The 7,724-nt window shown below is 47.1% G+C and overlaps 1 protein-coding gene across 1 annotated transcript in view; it reads right to left on the minus strand.

Annotated features, from left to right (window-relative positions):
• ZRANB1 (zinc finger, RAN-binding domain containing 1) overlaps positions 1 to 7,724 on the minus strand; it is a 34,951-nt gene that overhangs the window by 14,038 nt on the left and 13,189 nt on the right. The gene's annotated exons all lie outside the window — the stretch shown is intronic.

Below are 7,724 nucleotides of genomic sequence, written 5' to 3' on the forward strand. Positions count from 1 at the left end.
AAAATGAGTGTCATTCTATTTTCTCCAAAAAGCATGAACCTGCAGCATCCGCTCTAAACTCTACATGTTTCTCCGTGCTTCCTGGGTCGGCACAGCATAAATGCCCTCAAGAACACACGTAAAGTCAGGGGACTCACCGCCCTTCACTCTCTCCCAGAACGGGAACTGCGCCCCCACCCCCCCATCAGGCGCGGCACTTACCGTCCCTCAGTGCTGGCTGCTCGCTCGTGGGGGTCAGAGGAGTGATCAGAATAGAGGAGTTGGGGGGAGACCGGGAATCTGGTGTGAGAGGAGCCCTCACCAGACCTGGCGCCTGCCCTCCCTACTTCCTGAGCACTGGGCGCGGAGCCCGAGCTGCCTTTTCAAAGGAACTCAAAACGAGGGCTGAGCCTTCCACACTGCGGTGGCTTTGAAACAACGTAGAGAAATTAAACCATTTTCAATGTTAAGTGCAAGCTAGCAATATTCTGACGTCAGAATCTCTCAGTCAAGTCTCTCTTACACCCATTAAGAATTATTAAAACTTCAGTAACACTTGAAGCGGATGATTCTGAACAAAAACGTGCTAAAACAAAACATTAAACAGCAAGTGGAGCCCTAGCCGGTTTGGATCAGTGGATAAAGCGTCGCCCTGCGGACTGAAGGGTCCCAGGTTCGATTCCAGTCAAGGGCATGTACCTTAGTTGCAGGCACATCCCCAGTAAGAGGTGTGCAGGAGGCAGCTGATCGATATTTCTCTCTCATCCATGTTTCTAACTCTCTCTCCCTCTCCCTTCCTCTCTGTAAAAAAATTAATAAAATATATATTTAAAGAATAAATCAATAAATAAAAATAAACAGCAAGTGGAGAGATAAAACAAGTATCACCTTCTCCAAATCCATAAGGAACTTTACATTCCCACTGAACCACATTATTAATCTCAACACAAATTAACGCTGGGTGAAGGCAGTGACCCTAGTCACGAAGCCTTGACAGAAAAAATAAAGGTGCTGGCGAGCTTCAAACGCACCACAAACATCTGAAAATAAGGCAAGCACCACGACTGCAGGCCCAGGAGACTGCGGGTGGGTCCTGGCACTAACCCAGCCTATGCTTAGTGTAGTCTACAGTGTCTGTCACTGCACTGTTGAATTAGGAATTGGATAAATAAGAGCTATTCCTGGGAGGAGGACATGGCACAGTTATTAAAAATGAACAAGCTTTAAAATGAGAATTCAATTCCCACCTCACTAGGTGCGGTGACATGCAGAGCACTACGCTAGGCCACGTGAGGAACACCAAGACAGTAAAACATGATTCCTCAACTCAGAACTGTCCTTTGTCATCACATGTGTACGCCAGGAACAGCCAGCATCGGAAGTGTTCAAGCTCTGGGGCCAAAAACCCTTCTGGAAATCTACATCCTGTCCCCAGAGAAATGACCCCTCTCCAGCCACACCTTTCCAGGTGCGGAATCCATGAGGCGCATTTCTGTTCCCAGCAGTGGAGACCAATGCGTTCCTCAATGTAAAGGCAGGGACAGCTGGAACCCCACCCCAAGACATAAAGGGCTTCCAAACACCCTGCGGTGTGACACAGAAATGCTCTCAGCACTTCTGCAGGCAGACCAAGGCCCGAATAGTCCGACCCCGCCCTGAGGTCGGAGGAAGGCCAGCCGCACGGTGTGAGCGTGTACAACGCACGCGGGTGCTTTTCTCTCCTGAAGCTCACCAGCAATGTCTGTCTTCTGTCTGGACAAAGGGGAGATCTTCCAAATCACAATGTTCCTATTTTCAGCTACCTCACCGCTGAGCACCTCCTCTAGACAGTGTTGCTTAGGAGTTCATTTCCTCTCTAAAGCTTCTGAGGGATTTCTGTCAGTAGAGACTCGGGAGCACAGCCTGAGGGGGGAGTACAGACTAGATACCAAATAGCAGGACAAAGTGAGCAAGAGGCTTCCGAGTCCTGGTTACAACGTCACCCCGTATGCCTCCAAATACAGGGTTTAAACCTGCGAACAGAACTTGCCAGGGGTGAGCTGACAGAGTGCAATTCCTAACCCGACCAAGGCTCGTCCCCACCCCAGCTCTGCATAACCTGCAGGTGCGACTGCACGTCCCCGGCAGAGGGTGAGGGTGAATAGAGATGCTGCCCTCCATTCTTCAGTGTGAAATTCTCCAAACTTCTCAGAACATGAAAAACACAAACTTAAGTATAGGCACAAAGTAGTATTTAAAAGGAAAGCAATTTATTATCCGATGTCTTGGGAATGTATTTTTTTTCATGAACCGTAATTAAAAGCTCACCAGTTACTGGAGAGTTTTCAGCTACAAAGGTGAGTAAATTTATTACAAATAAAATTTCACAAGAGAATCACGGACCGGTCCTCATTACTGGTATGTTCTATTACACATCGTCCCAGGGGAGCCACTGATCAAGTTTAGGCAGTTTCTTGAAAGGTGGGTATCCCTGTACACATGGTGTTCAAAAGGGGTTGGCCCACACTTGGGTAACCTAAAAACTTAGCTACCACATGTTTTCTACTTGGGGGGTAAAACAGCGTATGTGCTAAATAACTTACAAAATGCCTTTGAGTTCCTCATATAACATTGCATTTCTACCACTCGTTAATATTAGGGAATAAAAGGCAAGTAGGAAGGTAGAGGAGTTGGTAGGTAGTGAAAGAGCAAATCCTTGTCAGCGGTAAAATCTCAACATCAGAGAGCGGGGAAAGCAGGGTCGTTCTAGCAGAGGAGAGTCCAGATGCTTCTGGCTGCGGACATCTCACCTGCCTCCAAGAGTAACTGAGCCTGCCTCTCTCACAAGTGCTTTGACACGGCCGTCACTTCCCCATTCACACTAAGAAGGCAAATAAAGGACAGCTAAAGCCACTCCGAGAAGATCAGCTTTTAGGCTTTAATTCAAAACTGATGGAATGAAATACATGCCTGGCTAAGCAGTGGAGCAGTTACAGATAAAGAAGTGTTAGGAGACTTTAAACATGAAGACCAGAGAGTAAATGAAAGATACCATATTATAGATTATCTATAATAATAAAAGCATAATATGCTAATTAGACCGGACAACCTTCCGGCTGCGAGGGAAGCCGGTGCCGGCAGCTGGGGGAAGGCCAGCTCTTGCACGAATTTTGTGCATCGGGCCTCTACTAAAATATAAACTTGTTAAAGAAAACAAACACATATATTATTGTTGTGTAGCTGGGCCAGAATTTAATATACAGAGTGGGCAAAAGTAGATTAACAGTTGTGAGTATGCAAAACGGTCTCTCCCTGTATTGCTGTTTATTCACTGCTGTGTTTTCATTACGAGCAGCTGGACACCTGCTTCGTCCCCTGCGTTCGGAGCCACAGGCATAGCTCGCAGGGACCTCATAGCTACTACGGAACTCCTGGTCGGGAGATGGAGCTGGCTTGTAGATGTTTAGAAAACAGACTTATTTTTCCCCCATGTATGGCACAGTTTTCAAAGTTTTGCCGGATTTTATTTTATGACAAAACCATAATGGTAACTGACTTTGAAAAGAATGCCAAATGGTTAAAAAAAAAGCCAGGACTTACCTGAGCCCACACGGCCAGCCCACCTCTACCCGGGAGTTCTATGGTAGCTGTGAGAGCACAGCGTGCCTTATGCTGGGGGGTCAGGGTGCGCTTGGAGCCAGCTTGCACACTGTCAGGAGCCCTTAAAGAGAAAAGTTGGTTTTAAGTGGGAATGTTCAGAACGCCCTTCCTTCACCATGGGCAGCAGAAAGCTGCGGCTGTGGCTGGCTAGTGTCTGGGTGCGTCTTCCTCTAGCAGAGTTTAACTCACTTGGCTGGTTTTGCAGATTAAAAGGAAACTATGCCACCCTGAATGCCTTTTCTTTATACTCCTAACTATTTGGCTATAGTTCCATCAGGAACTTGGTTTAGTCACAACAATCTCTTTCCTTTTTTTTTTCTTTTGGTTAATCCTCACTTGAGGATATTTTTCCATTGATTTTTAGAGAGAGTGGAAGGGAGAGGAAGAGACAGAGAGGGAGAAACATCAATGTGAGAGAGACACATGGTTTGGTTGCCTCCTGCACACACCTGACCAGGGCTAAGATCCAGCCTGCAACCGAGGTGCATGCCCTTGACCAGAGCGTAACTCGGGGCGCTTCAGTCCACAGGCCAATGCCCTCCAATAAGCCAAACCGGCTTAACCAGGAGCTGCTTCGTAAATAAAACGAGCAATAGTTTTTTTGTGGGTTTTTTTTGTGGGTTTTTTAAAATATATTTTATTGATTTTTTACAGAGAGGAAAGGAGAGGGATAGAGTTAGAAACATTGATGACAGCGAAACATCGATTAGCTGCCTCCTGCACACACACACCCCCACCCCCCCCGGGGATGTGCCCACAACCAAGGTACATGCCCCTGACCGGAATCGAACCCGGAACCCTTCAGTCCGCAGGCCAACGCTCTATCCACTGAGCCAAACCGGTTAGGGCAATCGTTTTAAGTGTACCTTCAAGTAGGTGCAAGCTCCGTGGCAATCCCCAAAATAGTTTGAGCAGACGAAACAGATCACCTCTAGATGTATTTTTCATACACTAACCAATGGCAACAAGTTAAAATCTTCCACTTCTATTCCCACAATAGTGCTATAAAGTCATAACCCTTTCAAAACGCCAAGAGATGAGAATCACAATTGGAAATAAATCCTTAATTTAAACTAATCTATACTATATCAAGATGAGCTTCTACTCAACTCATTCCATAAACTCACTCCATTATGAAAACATCCTCTGTAGAAATAAATATGAGAGTCAATGACAGGAAGTCAAAAGAGTTTCTAATTAGGCTCTTAAATGTTCTATTATTAATCATGACAAACTATGCCAAACACAGCTTATCCTCTGGAGAGCTTACCTCCTTGCCTCTGATCAGATTGTTAGCAACCCCACTGCTATGGAAATATAAATGCCCCAAGTCACGGGAAACGAGGCCTGAATGCTGGTACCTCCCTAAGAAAGCAGATGCTCGCACACACAGGAGAACGGCGCCAAGCGCAGTGGGAGGATTCGCAGGAACATGTCACAAAGTTCCTTTGGAAGGTGATCAGAGATGAGGACAAGTGGTAATGAATTAAAACAGATGGTGTGAGTTCAAATTGCAAAGTTCACTTAAAATATGGCCGAGAGAGTCAACGGAGGGGATCCTCTGGCTCTTAGAAACCCAGGGCTCTCGTCATGAAATAGGGAGCAGCAGAACCAGTCACCCCGAAATCAAATCCCACAAGCTCTTCTGACCTCAAGTAAAAACTTCTCCTGCTGCCCTGGCTGGTTTGGCTCAGTGGATAGAGCATCAGCCTGCAAACTTAAGGGTCCCAGGTTTGAATCCGATCAAGGGCACATCCCCAGTGGGGGGCTGCAGGAGGCAGCTGGTCAATGGTTCTGTCTCATCATTGATGTTTCTATCTCTCTCTCCCTCTCCCTTGCTCTCTAAAATCAATAACAATATATTTAAAAAATTTTTTCTCCTGCTATGCTGCTAAGTTATCCTGGCTGAATTTGAAACCAAATTTTAGATTTTAGGAAAATAGTATTTTAGGTAGGCCTGGAGAAACAGAATAGTCTAGCCCACTCCCTTTAACAGGTGAGAAAACCAGAGGGTAAATGAACATTTAAAAGCAGGTGGGTGGGGGGGAGGGGGAAAATAAAAGGAAAACCTCTCATGAGAGAGAACTTTCTATTGTTCATATTAAATCTGTATAACTTTCTTTTAGCCAAAATACTCAGAATTAAAACAGAGAATCAAATCGGAAGAAATGCTGGAGAGCTGTTAGTCCACCCTAAGAAGGTGCCCGGGTAGAAGCACAACGCAAGAAACCCCCAGACTCTGCCAGGGAAGAGCAGGTCCCACGCTGCAGTCAGGTCATGGCCCCCCGGGACCCGAAGACGCTGGGTGGCAGACTTCCCTCCGTAGTGTCAGGTCCATACACGGAACCACCCACTCGCCAGCGTGTCTAACGGGCACGTTCCCATGTCCTGTGTTTGGGGAGAGGACACTGCTCTCCAACCCAAGCGTCCACACAAAATCCTGGGAAGATCTTCATGCCTCTCCTCAGCCCCACGCCAGCTCTTCAGGGTGTGACCCGCCTCTCAGGCTCTCAAACACATCCCCAAGCGGACACACAGAATGTGCTGCACGCGTCTGTGGGGGAGAAAACCACCCAATGTGACCGTGTGTGTGCAAGCAGGGGCTCCCGAAGAACAGAGCAGGCACTAAGCCGTCTTGAGCTGGGGACAACGTGGGGTTGTAGTCTGGGACTGCAAAGGGGAGGAAGGCAATTCACATGGAGATGGAAAAGCCTAGGTCTGGTAAGCAAATGTTTGCTGGGACCGCTTGACCAATGGGACACTGGAGACCTTGATCCATGGTACACTAGAGTTCATACATGACAGTGGTTCTCCACCTTCCTGATGCCGTGACCCTTTAATACAGCTCCTCATGTTGTGGTGACCCCCAATTTCATGGTTACAAATTGAACATAATTAAAGCATAGTGATGAATCACAAAAACAATCTGGAATTCTATATGTGTTTCCAATGGTCTTAGGCAATATACGTGAGAGCGGAACTTTCTATTGTTCTCAACCCCCAGCGGTTCTCAACCTGTGACCCTTTTGGGGGGTCAAACGACCCTTTCACATAGAGGGAGAGGAAGACTGGTTTTCTCGCCTGTGAAATTTGGTTTCAAATTCAGCCAGGATAACTTAGCAGCATAGCAGGAGAAAAAAATTTTAAAATATATTTTTATTGATTTTAGAGAGCAAGGGAGAGGGAGAGAGAGATAGAAACATCAATGATGAGAGAGAACCATTGACCAGCTGCCTCCTGCAGCCCCCCAAGGGTCGTTCAACCCCCAAAGGGGTCACAGGTTGAGAACCGCTGATATACGATGACAGCTCCCCTGGAGTAGAGGTTCCTCTAGCTATATTATTCGGGGCAGCTACAGAAAGATAAAGGTTCTCTCTGGGTCTTCTGTTTCTTAAAAATAACCAGCTTAAAATAATAAATATCCCCAAAATAATGGTGGTAATCTGCTCCCCTCCCTTAAAATAGAGTATTATCCAGTCTTAAAAGGGGAGTTCTGACACATACTACAACATGGATGACGGCTGAGACATCACACTAAATGAAATAAACTCGTCACTGAAAGGGCGAGGACTACGCCCTCCATCTTACCCTAGATCCTCCATTTTTGGGCAGCCATGTGCTCGGCAAGGCTTCTTCGAGAAAGCCCAAGCCTCTGCTAGCCACGCCCAGGATTTCTTTGAACTAACCAATGACAATCAAGGGAAGTGCGTGCCATAGATATGACCACATCCTGTGTAACGAGACACCGACTTGCGCCTGGCCAATCGGTGGGGCCCACAGTCCACTCTCCTCCCCTTACTCTACCCGCTATAAAACTCCTCTTCCCGCCGGGCTAGCTCTCTCTCTTCCACTTGCTGCTGTGCCAGTAAGGAAGGGAGGGGAGCCAAGCCCGGGTTTGAATAAAAGACTCTTTGCTTTTGCATCGGACACAGCTGGCTCCCTGGTGGGCTCTTGGGGATCCTGAAATCTGGGCATAACAGTCACAAAAGGACAAATACTGTACGATTCCACTTATATGAGGTCCCTAGAACAGTTAGTTTCTCAGAGACAGAAAACAGAATGGTGGTTCCCAGGAATGGGGGGGGGGGGGGGGGGGGGGGGGGGGG

This window comes from Myotis davidii, unplaced genomic scaffold (assembly GCF_000327345.1).
Source record: "Myotis davidii unplaced genomic scaffold, ASM32734v1 scaffold72, whole genome shotgun sequence".
Lineage (NCBI taxonomy): Eukaryota > Metazoa > Chordata > Mammalia > Chiroptera > Vespertilionidae > Myotis > Myotis davidii.